Source organism: Microcaecilia unicolor, chromosome 7, assembly GCF_901765095.1.
Source record: "Microcaecilia unicolor chromosome 7, aMicUni1.1, whole genome shotgun sequence".
In the NCBI taxonomy this organism is placed as follows: domain Eukaryota; kingdom Metazoa; phylum Chordata; class Amphibia; order Gymnophiona; family Siphonopidae; genus Microcaecilia; species Microcaecilia unicolor.
In genome coordinates this window covers 79355213-79373634 of record NC_044037.1, presented here as the reverse complement: position 1 = coordinate 79373634, position 18422 = coordinate 79355213, and the positions used below count along the sequence as shown (strand labels likewise).

The following is an 18422-nucleotide window of genomic DNA, read 5'->3' as shown; positions in this document are numbered from 1 at the left end:
GGAGATCGGGCCCGCAGCACCGCGGGTCGCTTCCACAGCGGCAGACTCAAGCGTGAGAGAGATGTTGATGGTGGAGTCGGGCAGTGAACGTTGTCAGCGCGGGATCCCTGAGTCACTCTTGGCGCTGCAGTCTCGTCGCGGGAGATGTTGCTGGAGGTGCAATGGAGCCGCGATCCTGTCAGCGGAAGTGGAGCGCAGGGCGATGGTACCAGAGTTGGGCTGCATGGTCCCAGAACAGGCCCAGCTTCCCAGGGCTCTGTGTCGCCTGGTAGCTGCGACCTTCGTCGGAGGAACTGTAGTGGCTGCTTGAGGAGCAGCTTTCATCTTCTTCAGCAGCCTGCATTTTCGCATCGGACTACTGAATCGGTTTCATCTCTCATCCTGTTGCCTCTGTCCATTCCTCTGTATCCTTGGCAGGCAGCGAAGGAGAGTTTAGCCACTCGGGCTCCGAATCTCATCTGAAGACCTTCCTACCACCATATTTATGGCCCATTTTGGACATTCTCACCTTTCCTTTTTGTTTCTTTTATCTAATCAATTTCTGCTTTCCCTTCCCTTCTCCTTTTGATTCTCTGCCCTCTTAACTATAAATGTACTCACTCTGCTGCTCCCCAGTATCTCTCACCACTCGTCCTTCCCTACACCCCTTCCCGTGCACTCCGCTCCATGAATCAATCTTTCTTTTTTTTTTTTTTAATTTTGAAAATTTGTATTAAACACAACTTAAAGAATACAGTAGAAGGCAATGCAGCCTTCAAACTTCTGAAATACACCAAACAGTTGAGTTACATCTCAATCTACAACCATAGGATCAATCTTTCTTATCTGTTCCCTTCTCCACTACTGCCAACTCCAGACTTCGCGCCTTCTGTCTCGCTGCACCCTATGCCTAGAATAAACTTCCTGAGCCCCTACGTCTTGCCCCATCCTTGGCCACCTTTAAATCTAGACTGAAAGCCCACCTCTTTAACATTGCTTTTGACTCGTAACCACTTGTAACCGCTCGCCTCCACCTACCCTCCTTTCCTCATTCCTGTACACATTAATTGATTTGATTTGCTTACTTTATTTTTTGTCTATTAGATTGTAAGCTCTTTGAGCAGGGACTGTCTTTCTTCCATGTTTGTGCAGCGCTGCGTACGCCTTGTAGCGCTATAGAAATGCTAAATAGTAGTAGTAGTAGTAGTTAACTGTCATTGTACTTGATTTCACAGTTCATTGTAAGCCGCTTTGAGGCTGCTTTAAGTGGTATGAAGTGGGGTATAAATGTTCTGAAATAAAATAAATAAACAAAATTAAAATTATAGTCAAAATGAGTATCAGAGCTCCATCAGACATAAATGACTGGAAGCATTCATTTTAGAAAATTGTTTTCTTAGAACCTCTATGTTTTTGAATATTTACATGTATGCAAGTGTGACAGTTTTTGAATGAGCTGGCTTGATAGAGAACAGTTTATCTGTATTATATGAAAGCACTATATTTCTCACCCTTATAGAATGTCAACCGATGGTTAAAATTTGGAGATTCTTGCTCTGTCGTTATTTCACTGCTTGTAGCATATCTATTTTCTCTTGTGTCAAAGAGGGGTAGTTTAGGGAATAACACTTATTTGTCTCTTAATGCACATTAAATGGCAAAATCATGCATTATTTTACTGCAATTCATGTTAGTCTACACATTAATGAAATGGAAAGCACGCAAAACACCTCATTGTTATGCAGACCAAATATCACAGCTTCACTGAACTTTGCAAGATGTGTTATTCCAGAAAAAATAGTGCCAGCTCAAAGTTGGCATTATTTTTCCTGCCCTATCAGGATCAGGCAACTAACCTTACTACTACTACTACTTATCATTTCTATAGCGCTACTAGACGTGCGCAGTGCTGTACACTTGAACATAAAGAGACAGTCCCTGCTCGACAGAGCTTACAATCTAATTAGGACAGACAAACAGGACAAACAAGAGATAAGGGAATATTAAAGTGAGGATGATAAAATAAGGGTTCTGAACAAGTGAATAATGCCCAATTATTCCTGGGTGAAATCTTAAGACTAGAGTTCTTCACATTTGAAGTACGCATTCCCTCTCTGTAGCTGAAAATTCACCATTTGGTTTTAGCTGAAACTGGAGCCAAAATGGAAATTGGTCCCTCTGTGCACCAGACCAGCACCCAAATGGGAACAACTCCCACTCCTCACACCCTGAAGACGAGCCTCCACTCATGGACTCACCTGTAGGCCCACTCCCAGGATAAGAAAAATCAGTTCCTCCTGTGCAGGAATGATCATTTGCTCCTGTCCATGCTGGATCCAATTATTGCACTAACTGCTACCTCACAAACACAGTAACTAGTTTTGCAGTATTTCAGCAGTTAGTGCATGCTAATCCATGCGTTAATGGCATTTTGTGTTAGGTGGTGGTGATTAGGTAGGGCGTGAGCAGAGAATGGACATGGAGAGTGTATTGAAGTTAATGTTGACACAAATCATGCTCTGACAATTGTACGATTGGTGTAGGTCCTCTTAGCACGTCCTATCATCACTAATTGCAACCATGGTCCTCTGCATTAATGGAAAATTTAATGTAGGACTCGCCAAGGGCATGCTCCCCCCAAAACAGTTGGATTAAATTTGCACTTACCACATGTTAATTTATCGTGTCAAGGCACAGTAACTGCAAAACTTAACACACTTTAGTAAAGAACCCCTTAGGCATGAGCTCATATCTAACTTTTAGGCACATAAATACCCTAGTACGCTAGAATTCTATCAAGGAAAGAGAGTGCCTATGTTCCTTTATAGAATAGGCTCCTACCATATGCCCTCTGGTTGCTGTATGCACATAGTTATATACTTACCTCCTAGCTACTAAGGTGCCACGTTAACTCTTAGCGCAGTACCCGTGTTAACTGTTAGTGCTCAATACCAGCTAACACATTTTCATAAACAATGCCCAATATATAGTAAACCATTCAATAACTTACAGTGAAACAATAAGATGCTAACTCAAGGGGGAGTTGCAGAGAGAGTAATTTTATAGCAGGGTACCTAACCTACCATTAGGGGGTCATTTTCTAAGGCATTTCTCTATGGAAAACAGCATTTTATGAGCAGAAATGCCTGGGGAATATTTTATTAGCTTCCTATGTACTTTTATTCTAAACTGCCTTGAAACTGAAAGGTGATATATGAAATACAATGAGCTAAATGAAAAATAAATGCATATGCAAAAGCCTCTGTAAGCATACGCTTATCAGTCCTCAGCAGATGCATTCCTGGGGTGAGGGTTGGACAGGGTTTGCACCCATGCATGTATTTAAGAAAATATGTCCATATGCATGTCAAATAAAGCCACACAATTTGTATGCACCTGACAGCAGGCATAAATTTGTGCATATACTTTCTGTGAATAATTTTAAAAGCGAATGTTAGGAGGATATGTTCCCTTTTAAACTTGGTGCAGTTTAAGCCACTTCTGCTGCACAAGGTAGGCAGCCTGTTGTTAAATTACCCTCTTAGTAGTCAGAGGAGCAGGCTGGGAAGCACAGAACCAAGGGATCGAATACTGCTTCTCTCACTGACCCTTCTTGTGGCCTTGGACAACTCACTTAAACTTCCATTGCCTCCGGTAAAAAATTTAGATTGTAAACTTTCACGGCTGTACTGTATGCAACTCATCTAGAACTCAGATTTGGAAAAGTGAATAGCTAGATCTAAAATTGAATTCTACAAAGCAGTGCCATAGCGAGGGCGGCTGACAACCGGTGCGGTTCGCCGCTGAGCACCTCTCCCCCCGGGTGCAGCACGGCGCACTCCCCCTCGGTGCGTGCAACCCCCCCCTCCCGGAGCGCATTCTTACCAAAGGGGGCGGGCAGGAAGGCCGCTCCGCCCCGAATACACGTCGCTGAGAGCTGCGTCGGCTCCACTGGTTCCCTGCTGTCTGCCCCAGAACAGGAAGTAACCTGTTCCAGGGCAGAGAGAGCAGTGAACCAGCAGAGCCGACAACCCCCAGCGGCGTGCACCCGGGGCGGACTGCCCCACCGCCCCCCCCCTTCCTACGCCACTACTACAAAGATAAGCTACAGCATAAAATGAATGTGAAGGGGCATTTTCGATATGACGTCTAAATCCTATTTTCAATGTTTTGCTGAAAACGTCCAAAACGCAAATGATGAATATAGCAGTTTTCGAACCTGAAAACCATTTATCTTTTTGTTTAAAAAACGGCCATTTCCTAGACATTTCGTACATGTTTTATGCTCGGTGCATTTTACTTTTTTGACAATTCTCGAAAACAAAACATTCCTGGGAAAAATGCACAAACACAAGCCATTGGAAATTCAGGGGGGGGGGGCAGCATTCTTAGTAGACTGGCACAAGAGACATCCTAGCAGAGCAATGGGGCACCCTAGGGGGCACTGCAGTGGACTTCACATAAAAGGGCACTGGTACACTTCTCACCGTTACCCCCTTATATTGTATGGTGAGCCCTCCAAAACCCACCAAAAACCTACTGTACCGGATTGTACACCACTACAATAGCCCTTATGTCTGCAGGTGTTATCTGTATGTGGGTACAAGAGGTTTTTGGTGGGTTTTGGGGAGGGTTCATACTTTCCATTGCAAGTTTAACAGTTAGAGATGGATATAGGCCTGTGTCCCCTTCTTACAGCCCACTGCAGCGACCACTAGGCTACTCTAGGGACCTGCTTGCAGTTCTAATAGGATTGGCCATTATATCTGAAGCTGTCATAGAGGGTGGTATATTTTATTTATTTATATATTGCATTTCTATCCCACATTTTCCCACCTCTTTGCAGGCTCAGTGTGGCTTACAATACATCATGAATGGTGGAAATGTATTAGCAAATAGACATTTAGTGTTACAGAAGGGTCTTAGGCAACACGATAATGATAAAACATGATATTAGTATAACAAGCAGAATATAGTAAGACAGTCCTGAATATATGTGGAGGAGTTGTGTATATTCACATTGGTTGATTTTTGTGGTATGCCTTGTTAAAGAGATGGGTCTTCAGTAGTTTGCGGAAGTTTGTTAGTTCGCAAATCGTTTTAGGTTGCGCGGCAATGCGTTCCATAATTGTGTGCTCAAGTAGGTAAAGTTTGATGCGTGCATTAGTTTGTATTTTAGACCTTTGCAGTTAGGGAAGCACAGATTAAGGAATGTGCGGGATGATCTTTTGGCATTTCTGGGTGGTAAGTCCATCAGGTCTGACATGTAGGCTGGTGCATCTCCGTGAATGATTTTGTGGACTAGGGAGCATATTTTGAATGTGATGCGTTCTTTAAGTGGGAGCCAGTGTAGTTTTTCTCATAGGGGTTTAGCACTTTAGTATTTTGTTTTACTGAATATGAGTCTAGCTGCAGTGTTCTGGGCTGTCTGAAGTTTCTTGATTATTTGCTCTTTACAGCTGGCGTAGAGTGAGTTACAGTAGTCCAAATGACTGAGTACCAATGATTGTACCAGGTTGCGGAAGACATTCCTTGGAAAAAATGGTCTGATTAATTTTAGTTTCCACATTGATTGGAACATCTTCTTGGTTGTGTTTTTCGCGTGGCTCTCGAGTGTTAGGTGTCGATCGATGGTAACTCCAAGAATTTTTAGGGTGTCCGAAATTGGAAGGTTCAGATTTGGTGTGTTAATGGCGGTGAATTTGTTCTTGTTATGTTGAGAGGTAAGTATTAGGCATTGGGTTTTTTCTGCATTAAGTTTCAGTCGAATGCATCCGCCCATGAATACATGATCTGGAGACTTTGGTTGATGTAATTGGAAATTTCCTTTAGATCTTGTTTAAATGGGATGTAGATCGTTACGTCGTCTGCTTATATGTATGGGTTGAGGTTTTGGTTTGATAATAGTTTGGCCAAGGGTATCATCATTAAGTTGAATAGAGTCGGCGAGAGGGGGGATCCCTGTGGGACTCCACATTCAGGTATTCATGTGGCTGAAGTAATCGAGTTAGAAGTCACTTGGTATGACCGTGTGGTTAGGAATCCCTTGAACCAATTGAGAACGTTACCTCCAATTCCGAAGTACTCGAGGATATGTAGTAGTATTCCATGATCAACCATGTCGAAAGCGCTTGACATGTCAAATTGTAGAAGTAGTATGTTTTTTCCAGTTGCGATCATTTGTTTGAATTTGGACATGAGAGTAACTAGTACTGTTTCAGTACTGTGGTTGGACCGAAATCCTGACTAGGAGTCATGGAGTATTGAGAATTTATTTAAATAGTTTGTGAATTGTTTGGTCACTAACCCTTCCATTAGTTTGGTTATTAAGGGGATGGATGCTACTAGCCTGTAGTTGGTTAGTTCCCTGGCACTTTTCTTTGCGTCTTTGGGTATGGGGGTGAGTAGAATGTTTCCTTTCTCCTTCGGGAAGAGTCCGTTTTGTAACATATAATTCGAGTGTTTCGTTATGTCTGTTATAAATTGTTGAGGAGCAGATGTCATAAGGTTGTTTGGACATATGTCTAGTTTGCAATAAGATTTGGCAAATCTTTTGAGCGTTTGGGAGATGATATCCTCTGATAGTGTCTCAAAGTTGGTCCAGGTTCTGTCTGCTGGGTAAATGCCAGGGTCTGGATCTAGACAGTTAAGAAGTTCAGCATAGTCGATGGTACTGACAGGTATCTTAAGTCGCAGTTGTACGATTTTCTCGTTGAAATATCTCGTGAAATTGTCTGCTCCTGGTGCATCTTTGCTGTTGGTTGTGACTGGTGTAGTGTCTAGTAGTTTATTCATGAGTTGGAAGAGTTTATGTGTGTCCTTATAGTTTGGTCCAATATACTGTTTCATTCACATCTTTGAGGAGTGGGAGGGGTTCAGTGACCATTGGGTTAATAAGAGGAAGGGCCATGCCTTAATCCCTCCAGTGGCCATCTGGTCATTTAGGGCATCTCTTTGTAACTTAGTCATGATTGAAACAGGTCTAGATTAAAACATCTAACTTTTAGCCCTGGACATTTTAGCTTTGTTCCATTATGGCAGAAAAATGTCCAGGTTTTGGGAATGCCCAAATCCCACCCCCAACACATCCTCGACACACTCCTTGTGATTTGGATGTATTTCAGACAAACTGCATTAAAAAAGTCTTTAAAATTGTTTCAAAAATAGTGGTTTGGACATTTTGGACAGAAAATGTCCATCTGACACTTTGTGCTACATTTTGGATGTTTTTCTGTTTCAAAAATGAGCCTCATGATGTTCAAAATATATATATTTTTACCCTTGTTTTTTAAATCACTTTGGCCTTCTCTTCACCTTATTTTTCTACAGCCTCACTCCCCCCCCCCCTCAGTTTCCCCAGTTTATCTTTTTCTTCCTCTCTGTCTTCCCTTTCTTCTCTTCCCTCAGTATTCCTTCCTCTCTGGTGGTTTATCCCTTTGTTAGCTCCCTCTCCTCTCTTATGGCAAGAGGCTAAACAGGTTAGGGCCTTTAAACATGGAGAAATGACGACTGAGAAGAGAATATGATAGAATTTTATAAAATCATTACTGGGGTGAAATAGTTAAGTAGGGAACAGTTGTATAACCTGTCAACACAAAAACAAGAGAACACTCCATGAAACTGATGACCGGAAGACTGAATAAATCATAGAATTGTATTTTTATTTCATGCAGCACGTAATTAAGCTGTGGCATCTGTTGTCAGAGAATATGGCAATGTGTTCAATACAGCATGATTCAACAGAGGTTTGGATTAGTTCCTGGAGGAAAAGTCCATAAAAATTATTAGATAAATTTCAGAGAACCATTGCTCATCCCTGGAAATGAATGAGGGAAGGGAGAGAGAAATGGGACTTGATATACTGCTTTTCTGAGATTTTTGCAACTACATTCAAAGTGGTTTACATATATTCAGGTGCTTATTTTGTACCAGGGGCAATGGAGAGTTAAGTGACTGCAGTGGGAATTGAACTCAGTTCCCCAGGATCAAGGTCCACTGCACTAACCACTAGGTTACTCCTCCACTCCCTGTGAGGAGAAATAGATACTTTCTTATGTTATTTCTCTCAATGAAGAGAAAACATTGGGATGTTTTTCCCATGCGTCAGGGCCCTTTTTACCACAGCGGGTAAAAAGCCCCAAAAACAAAATGGCCATTCGGAAAGAAAACTCTTATCGCATGGCCATGCGGTGGATAGCCCTTACTGCCACCCATTGAGGTGGAGGTAAGGGCTACTGCCGCATTACCGCCACACTAACCATTTCTGGGGTTTTTTCACCCCAGAAATGGCACACACTAGACCCAGAATTACCGCCAGCAGCCGTGATGGGCCATCGGTAGTCCCGGAATAGCTAGCGGTAAGCCCGCGTTGGTCTTACTGGCGCTTTGTAAAAGGGCCCTTATTCTCTCCCTCTTTCTCCAACTCTCCCTGTCTCCAGCATTCGCTTATTTTTATGGTAATAGTCTCTTGCCTTTCGCCATATTCTGAACTCATCATTGCTTCTTTTTGCACCTCCTTCCCTGTAAGAAGAAAAGAGCGCAAGACCTGCTTACACTTAGAGCTAAGCAGTGACTTTTCTGTCTACCTGACTAGTAATGTTGTATTAACCCCAGATAATGATGAACACAAAATAGCAGATCTCCTCTCCCCTTCCCTCCCTCATCCACATCCTACCCACACTTATTCAAAGTATTAGTACTACAGCGACAATATGGTGGCAACATAGCAGCAGTCATCATAGGACTCTGTGGGTCACTTATATGACATCCACCCTAGTACTTTGGATGTGTTTCTAGTCTAACAGAAAGTCTTTATCACAGGGTGTGTAACTTGTCATTGACTCACAGGCCCCATGCTGGACATAGGTCACAATAGAAATCCAGAGGAAAGGGAAGCAGCATTGTGTCTATGACTCTGTCCACTGATGATGTGTTCCCATTTGGTGTCCTGACCCACAGTTTGGTCAAACAGTGGTCAAAATACTGGTTCTCAAATCTGTCCTGGGGGACCACTAGCCATTTGATTTTTCAGGATATCCCTAATCATAATAACATAGTAAGTGACGGCAGATAAAGACTTGAACGGTCCATCCAATCTTCCCAACAGTCACATTCATTATCAATTTAAGATTAAATTAGCAATGAACGTGATATTATATACTTGATCATGGTCTTTCTTTGGTGTTTCTGGGACATAGACCATAGAAGTCTGCCCGGCTCTGTCCTTATGTTCCAACTACTGAAGTTGTCGTCAAAGCCCACTGTAGTCTATTTGAATCCGCCTTGTCATTTGCAGAAAACAGACCAGAAAAGTCTGCCCGGCACTGTCCTCACATTCCAAATTACTGGAGTTTCTGTCGAAACTCTCTCCAACCCATCCTAATCCGGATTGCTATATGCGGGACTCATACCGTACAAGCCAGCATAGCACCAGACTTAGTGGATACAGCCAGAGTTGCCATCTAAGCACCACTTGACTTGCAAAGACATATGCAGCCCTTTTAAGTTCTGTTTTTATACCATTCATTTTCTATTTAGAGATCCTCTTTGTTCATCCCATGCCAGTTTAAATTCTGGCACAGTTTTTTTCTCCACCACCTTCCTGAGGAAGCATTTCCAAGGCATCAACCATCCTCTCCGTGAAAAGAATTTTCTGAAATTACTCCTAAGTCTACCAACCTCAATTCATATACCATGAATTTGCATGAGAGAAATTGCATATAATGGAGGTAAAAGGCATGCAAATCTGTCTCATGCTATTCATTAGCGATATCCTGAAAAACCTGGACTGGCTGGTGGTCCTCCCAGGACAAGTTTACGAACAACTAAACCCTTTTTTAACGTAGCTATGGTAACTGCTTTCACCATATCTTCTAGCACAAATTTCACAGCTTAGTTGTGCATAGAATGAAAAATACCTCTGCAATTAATTTTAAAAATGCAACCTATTAGCTTCATGGATTTTCCCTTGTCTATGTACTATTTAAAGAATAACAATCATTCCTATTTACCCCTTCCTCTCTACATATGATTTTATAGACCTCGTCATATCTCCTCGCAGTATTCTCTTATCCAAGCTGAAGAGCCCTAACCTCTGTAGCCTTTCTCCATAGGGAGCCCTTCTAACCCTTATCTCATTTCTGTTACCCTTCTCTGAACCTTTTCTAGCTCCACTATATCTGTTTGAGATGCGGCAATGGCACACAGTACGCAAGATGCCAGTCACATCATGGATCGATACAGAGGCATTATGATAGTCTCTGTTATTTTCCACTCCTTTCATAATAATACCCAACAGTCTGTTTCCTCTCTGATGATGGAATTTGCAAAGGAGTAGAAGGAGATTGTTTGTAAGGAAGAGTAAAATGACAACAACAAGCTAGTTCAGGATGAACCGACGGCGTTAGGAAATGGGAAAACCCGTGGCAAGAGATTAATGCAGGGCAATTGGCCATGGGCATTTAAAGGGGGGGGCAAGGTGCACAGATGACTGCAAGGTCAGCAGGCCAGTTTGCCAGATTCCTCAATCAAAAGTCCATTCAGATGCCCAAGGCCTCTGAATTTTGCAGACTAGGGGCCCCATGGTTATAGTTTACATTTGGATATCATTACAGTATCAAAGTTGGCTTTATAATATGATAGAATATATTAGCACCAGAGGCAGAGCAGGGGGAGGGGGGGAGTGAGACATTTTTCCAGTGACTATAAAGTACTTTGCTGCTAATCTAATATACAAATGACATTGAGTTGCCTTTCACACTTTGTTACCTCCTGTTTTTCTTCTGAAGTGCACATTTTCACTGCCTTCTGTTTTATCACTCAAAGAGGTAATTGAAGTGCCTTCTTACAAAGCTACATAGATTCTTTGTACAATAACAATTTTTGCCTTGGATTTTGGTTGTCACTTGCTATCGCCAAGGGAACTGTGCTAACACATTCTTCAGCACTTTTACATTCACTTGATTTTTTTCTCTGGTGGCAGGGAGAGTAATTTAAAGCTGATTGCAGCCCTCTTGACCTTCACCTGGCTGGGGCTGTGCTCATCCTCTCCCTCTGATCTAGCCTACTTATTTACATATCCATTTCAGATGATTCCAAGAATGCTGTCTGAAAACCTGTTGACACTGCTGAAACCCTCACAGTATTGCGTTCTTTGTTTTTTCTTCCTTCTGCAGATAACAAAGGAGTACCTTTGGAAGGTCACCTCCTCGCCACAACAGGAACATAGTAGCTGTATGATTCCCTCTCAAAAGCCAAGCAAGAACCTGAAGTGAATTAATGTTTACTGAAACAGGCATGTTTTGGAGAAATGAAAAGCCTGCACAAGCAAATAATGAAGACCCGTAATTGTGAAATGAAACCCAGAGAGGCAAAATAAACGGAGTACTAGGTTAAACAACAACAAAAACCTAAAATATTGTTTAAAATGTTAAAGACTCTTCAAAACAGTTGTTTACAGATCTAAAGATCTACCATATCTTGTGTTATCTAGTATTATCATGTGACTAGCCAAGCCTTCCCATCTGACAAAAATATATACCTTTCTTGAAAATTTGTACAAGAAATTTATGAGGAAGTATTCGGTAAAGAAGTGCTGAGTGCATTGATGGTTCCGATCTCTACATGCAGAAGAGGACAACAATTGACATGTAGAAATACTCAGTTATAAGCAGTTATTGCACTTATCTTTATAAGAGAAACCCTGTTAACTTGATTTTGATTTTAGAGTACTTAATGTTTAGACTTTTATGGCTCATGTTTTGGACTTGATTGCAGCATATCGTTCATCTAGAATTGCCATAGTAGAATAGAGTTACCAATCACTTTTAAAAGTAAATATATAGTACCAAAGTTAAACAAATAATAGATCGATTCATACATCTGTTTTTAAGAATAGCTGAAATGGGGTTTTTAATTATCCTGTTATATGGAATACACTTATACAAATTTTTTGAAAAATGCACTTGTCATATATGAATATTTAAGCAATTTTAAGAATTATCATGAATCTGCTGTACTTTTTTATAAGGTACACTTCCATTATAAATCCAATGCTCTTTTATTTTTAGATTTAACCCTTTCAGCTCACTCCTTTTCACCTTCCTGTTTCTAGTCCTCTCTTCGTGTCCTCCTCCCCTTCAATATCAGTTTCTCAGAGAGAACTTAGTGATAAGAAGCAGTGCTAGATTCTGTTACCAGATTTATTATTCCAGCAGATCCAGCCACTTCATCCTTTTGTTTTCCCCTATATGTAAATTTTATTAGTGGTGTAATACAGCTGAGCGAGTGACATCTGTAGGTTTCAGTAAGAACCCTGTGACTTCTAATGGATTTGGTAAGGAGAAATTAGAACATATGAACTAGGAATGTGTATTCATGACCCTGCACATTTGGTTGTATGAGCACCTACAATTTTAAAGTGCATGCAAATTGTCTGTACAGGTTTATACCTACAAATGAATGCACATACAATTGATTTGCACATGCAAAAAAGTTCCTGTGCCTATATGTATTAAAAAAAAACATGAATGTGTAAAAAAAAAAAAGAAATACAGAAAAAACCCATGCAACATCATAAAAGCTTTGTTAACATGAAGATGAACCCAACTTTTATTTTTGCTATGCTCCCTCTAACATGAATTTTAAAAAGGCTTGCAAGCTACATGAATGCTATGTGGTTTCTGGCATTAGGTAGACTGTTTTCTTCACTGTAGACTCCCCAAATAATCAATTCTGCAGTAATGTTTGAGCAGATTTGCATGGCAAAAAGGATTAACAGAGGCAGAGTGCATACAGCAGAGTAATGGAGAAATTAGTGATTAGAATAGCAGGCTGAGAACTAGGAATCCTAGAACTCATATCCTGCTGCCCTTCCTCGTGACTCTCCACTGCCTCAGGTTCAAACTTTGGCCTGCATATATCAACCTGCACTAATGCATTAACATGCGTAATTGCAATTTAACATGTGTTGTTAGTAACTAGGCCTCAATGACAATAATAGGGCTTGCATTAAATAATTAACTCATTAATTCAGTTTGGTTAATCTAGCCTTTAGATTGTAGGCCTCTGATGCCAAGGAAATACCTACTGCAATGGAAAATAAGTTGCCTTGAGCTGTCAATGAAGAGGTGAGAGCTAAATATAATAATATAAATGCCCATGAATTAACAAATCCATATCAAATATGATTGAATTTCATCTAGATTCACTGGACAAATTTCCACAACAAATTGGGGGAAAATCTGAAACTTGAATCAGGAAAAATTCTACTGGGTTCAAATTCATATTTTCCCATGCATTTCTAAATAGGAGGTTTTGTGCACACAATACGTGTACATTTATCTTCTGTAGAAGTACAAGGATTCCAGAGCTGAAAAATGTATTCTTCCCCCCCCCCCCCCCCCCACCATATTTAAATTCCATGATCAGATTGGATTCGAACCCAACAGCTTTAAACTGATATTCAGTAGAGGTCAATGCAAAGCATGGTGCTGAATATCCGATATCGAGTAGTCACCAGAAGTTATGTGGGTACAATTATGTCACCATCCTAACCTATCAGGTAGTTGTCCAAGTAGCCGGTTATTGAATATGGTGATTTCAGGATAACTTCTGCCTCTGCACCTGGACCACACCCACTGGCATACTCAGATAATGCGCAGCAGAGATTTTTTTCAGTGGCATTGTCCAGATAATGCCGCTGAAAATCCAGGAAGATGCCCTGTGAGCGGTAGGATGGCTTCTACCCAGATAATGCCACTTAAGGCTAGGCCCAAGTATCATATTCATTCCTCTGTCATCAATGGCACTCTCATATTTTGTATCCATGGCAAAATACTCTATGTATTTTTCATACATATGTGCACAGAATTAACCGAGAAAAACAATTGCGGAAAACAATGTATTGATAATACTAAAATATGTAAGATACAAAAGGCTGATAAGTCCAAAATATCAAAATGACTGAAAGGACTATGATCAGTCTTGCATTTCAGCATGGCAATGCCTGCCTCAGGAGTCAGAAGTATTCCAGTCTAGTTGAATGGAAAATTTGTCAGCCAGTGACTGGCAGTACAGGGATATCAGACAGTGAGTCACACTATAACATAAAGCTGAAACACCATCAACGTGTAGAAATGAGATCGTTCATGTGTCAAAAAAAGACAGCATAAGAGCCAGAACGAATCGGCTATTAGCAGATTTGGGTTTACCTATGCACGTGGTGCTTGGATCAGTACTTAAGTGAACATCAACCAAAGCTAAGTTGATAGTACATGCAGTTCCTCCTCTCCCTACCCTTGTACTGACTTGCACTTGGTGCATTTTATTAACATGTTTGGTCTCAGGACAAACAGAAGTTATAGTAGGTCATAAAAATAGATGAGCCCAAGGCACCATTTAGCGCTCGACAATTCCACGTGGCTGTTGCATTTCAGATAACAGAAAAGTGTTAGGAAACAGAATCACACTTTATAAAGTGTCTAAAATTTTGCCTTAGAGTGACTTATTACATTGTGATAACTTATACTTCAGGATTGTTTGGCAGCTTTCTTGGTGTTGAGTAATGTTTCTGAAATTAGTCTTGCACTTTGGATTCCACATACCAGTTCTCTGGCAGAGAAGAAAAGGCAGAGATCAATGAATAGAGGAGGGGGTGCTTTTAACTTCATATTTCAGCTCAACATTTTGGATTCCTTTTGCCACTAATGAACAAGGACCCAATTCACCAGGGAGACTCGAACCAGTGTGACATGTAGGAATCAGTTCATGACACACCAATTTCTTTTATAGGTAAAAAAAATAGATTGGTAGATGACATGAATCAGAAAGTTGCTGACAACTTGTATGCAGAATTCATAAAAATGACGAGCAGCCCTGTTGTTGAGGCTGTGGTCTTCTGAACATCTGTGTGCATGTTGGTGCATGGAAGTCCCAGACAAATACACATAGAGCAGGCAGGAAGGAGCTGGATGGCAGGGAGCCTGGGCACCACTTTCTGAAGAGAAAAAGCCATCAGTGGTGACTGCCCCCTAACAAGCACCCACCTATATCTCCCTTGCTCTGCAAGCAAAAACTTTTGCATGTTAGGACTAGTCTGAGGCCTGATGATGGTGATGGTGGCATGTGATCGTAAAAGCATGCAGAGCTGTTAGTCATTATTCCTCCTCAAGCTCTGCTTCCCATACATAAGACAGAGGAAGCTTGGATTTGGAAAAGGGATATGTGCAAACAGACCCACATGCTTTTACAAACTTATGCTTCTGCCACTGTTACATCCAATGTGCCTCAGAATAGCCTCTATTTAATTTGTTCATGGGGGGGGGGGAGGGTACGGGATTATTAATGGCCTCCAGAGGTAGGTGAAATGTTTAATGCAGGAATTACCATGCTCTTACAGTTCATGCATGGTCTTAACAGATAGTATGTGCTAATTCTATAAAGAAAGTAGGCAGCAACTTTATACAGTACTAATTAATGCAAGTAACCAAACACATGCTTAAATGTAAGGTACGAGCACTCACCAGTCCTGTAGCTGGTGTAAATGTTCATACCTAGGTGTGTGAAAGAATGTGTACAAATTATAATATTCTACATGTTGTGTATCGAGTGCCACTGATTATGGTTTGCCCAAATTCCATCCATGTGGACGCTCATCAGCAAAGTATGTACCATCAAATCATGGTGCATACTTTCCTACTAGTTGGTATTCTATGAGTGGTCTTTTGAGCTTGTAAATGGTCATCTACTTCATAAATTCTAGGAACACCCCCTGATCCACCCATGACCCTCCCATTGCCATGCCCTCTTTTTTGATTTTATGCGTGGATCCATGCAACTAAAAATGTGCTCATAAATTTCAAAGGCCAATTAGTGCTGATAATTGCTTATTAGCACCTAGTTATCAGCGCTTATTGGCTCATTCAGTTAAATCATGTGCGCAAATTGGGTGCACACCCTAATTTGCACACGCAATTTTAAGCGCCATTTATAGAAGTTTGGGGAAAATGTCTCTTATAATATTACACAACCCCTGCCCCCTACATAAAAGTATGCACAATGACATGAACTTTTATGCACAGAGACAATATCCAGTGCAAGTTTTTTTTTTTTTTACTCATGAAGATAGAGGGATAGGGACAGATCAGTAGAGGGAAATAATAAGTAGAGATTGCGTAGGGTATCAAATGTCAGTGTGGAATTTTGATGCATACTTTCCTGCTATTTCATTGCAGATGCAAAGTACATAGGTCCTTTTCCACCTGCATCCCTTCCACAAGTTGCAACTTTCATCCTTTGGATAGGCTATACTACCTATGACTGTACATTGAAACTTTACTCACTCTGGTTGGTACATTCAACCTGTTCTGCCAAATGTAACTCCAGTACAAGTAGTGGGTTTAAATCAGGTTTTTATTAAATAGAGAGAAATCTGAAAAAGGACCTATGAAAGATATCTAGTCAAATAAAGAGAGAACTAATGAATCAACCTGAGACACAATTTATTTATTTATGACAGTTATACCCCACATTTTCCCGCACTAGTTTGAGTTTAATGTGGCTAACAAGCTACAAGGAGACATTAAAAGAAAGAATATAAATACAGATATAATGGAAGGGGGAGGTGAAAAAACAAATGATAATGATATCCAGCAAAGGTCTACCAAAAAACAAGCAAGCAAAAACAAAACTTCATGATCTTGAAATATAAGCTCCTTTTTTTCTAATATTACAATGTTTGTTAATACAGATATATATGGATATTCGCATATATTTAAAAGAATTAGTATAAAACTATAAATTATTTGTACCATTTTTAACCAGAGAAAATTCTGTGCTTTTTCCTTGTTGTATAGAATATAATCTTACTTTGTGCCTTTTTTCTTACAGAAATTCAATTTTGGAGCTAAAAACAGTTTCTAAGTTATATAATACTTGGTTATATATAAGATGAAGAGAAGTATGAATGCAGATGAGAACCAGAGAATCAAATTGCTGAAATGTTAATATCTACAGAGTCCAAAGAGATATGGCTACCCCCCTCAACAGTCTTAATTACAATTTAACATATAGGCCTCCTATTTACTGAAGTGCAATAAGGTATTGCAATTATACTGTGGCAGTAACCAAAACTGATATGTGGTAACCAGGGGTGCACCATCCATTGGGACAATAGGGCAGTGCCCAGGGGCCCACTCTCCCCTAGCCTCCATTTATTGTAATCACTTTTGATAGATGGTTAGGAGCCCATGACAGTGACCCTTTTACTAAGTCGCAGTAGGGCTAATGTCCAGGTAGTGCGAACCAAATTGACACTGCCACTGGAGTAGGGTGGGCACCCAGTGGTAATTCCGAAGTTGGCGTGCACTGTTTCCTGTGGTAGAAAATAATTTTCTATTTTCTACTGCTGAAGGGGGGGGGGGGGGTGTTCCCAGCAGTAATCAGCAGCACAACCACATTGCCTTGCGCTGCCTGATTACCGCACGAGTAGCGCATGAGCCCTTGCTGCCAAGTAAATAGGTGATGGTAAGGGCTCAGGCAGTAAATAACCATGTGCGTACGACAGTGGTGTAGCTCTGGGGGGCCTGGGCCCCCATAGATTTGGCCCTGGACCCCCCCTGTCGACGACCCTCTCTACCCCCTCCCGCCATCAACCCTCCCCCACCGTCGCCGTGGGCTACCTTTCCTGGCCGGGGACCCCAATCCCTGCCAGCCGAGGAGGTCCTCTTCTTGCTCCGAATGCATCGTTCTGTTCCTGATGTCCTGCACAATGTCCTGGCTTCATTCTGTTTCTGTGAGTCTGACGCAGGGGCATAGCCAGACAGATTTTGGGTGGGCCTAGGCAAGAAGGGGGTGGGCACCAAGTGTTCTCCCCCACCAGCACCAAAAACATATCTCAGCTGGCGAGAAAACGCTTCTTTCCACCTTGGTTTACCAGCAAAGGGAAGTCTTCAGCTGATAGAGCTTGGAATCTCCACCAGCTACCACTAAATGTATGCTACTGTTGGGTGGGCCTGAACCCTAAGTTGGTGGGCCCTGGCCCACCCAGGCCCACCTGTGGCTACGCCACTGGTCTGACGTCCTGCACGTACAACGTGCAGGACATCAGAAACAGAATGATGCCTTCAGAACAAGAAGAGGACCTCCTCGGCTGGCGGGGATTGGGGTCCCCTGCCAGCAAAGGTAGCCCACGGTGATGGCGGGGGGGGGGGTTGGCGGCGGTGCGGGGGGTCGGCAATGGCGGGGCGGGCGGGTGGGGGGTCGGCGGTGCCGGGGGGGCTAAAATGTGCCCCTTCACCTCGGGCTCTGGACCCTCCTCCCGGTGAAGTCTGGCTACGCCCCTGGTGCATGACCATTTACTGCCCCATTAAAAAGAGGCCTTTTTACCCACTGTGGCAAAAAATGGCCCAGCGCAAGCCAATTTCACATGTACAAACTAGTGCAGG

General features: G+C 41.8%; 1 protein-coding gene across 1 annotated transcript in view; it reads left to right on the top strand.

The window, feature by feature from the left end:
• The window catches only part of DIAPH2 (diaphanous related formin 2), a 1482340-nt gene extending 1464991 nt beyond the window's left edge, over positions 1-17349 (top strand). Inside the window, exon 28 of the mRNA XM_030210672.1 lies at positions 11154-17349. The gene's annotated coding sequence lies outside the window, so the exon portion shown is untranslated. The remainder of the gene's footprint in view (positions 1-11153) is intronic.
• Positions 17350-18422: the final 1073 nt, after the last annotated feature.